Consider the following 233-nt stretch of genomic DNA (forward strand, 5'->3'; position numbering starts at 1 on the left):
AAAGCGAAAAAAACGTAATAAAGGATTTTATGTTGAATTCAAAACGATTTTTTTTTTTATTTCGTTTGGCTTTAAGAGCATTTTCCAACGGATGGAAGGTATATAATGTTCAAGTAATCTCACTGTTTATGGTTTTCTTTCTAAATCGTGGAGGTTGGATTTGTATAGCACTGGTGTGTGTGTGTGTATGACTTCTGCATAATATTGATTTTACGTTTTGTCCTTTACCAACA

Source organism: Penaeus monodon, chromosome 29, assembly GCF_015228065.2.
Source record: "Penaeus monodon isolate SGIC_2016 chromosome 29, NSTDA_Pmon_1, whole genome shotgun sequence".
Taxonomy (NCBI): Eukaryota; Metazoa; Arthropoda; class Malacostraca; order Decapoda; family Penaeidae; genus Penaeus; species Penaeus monodon.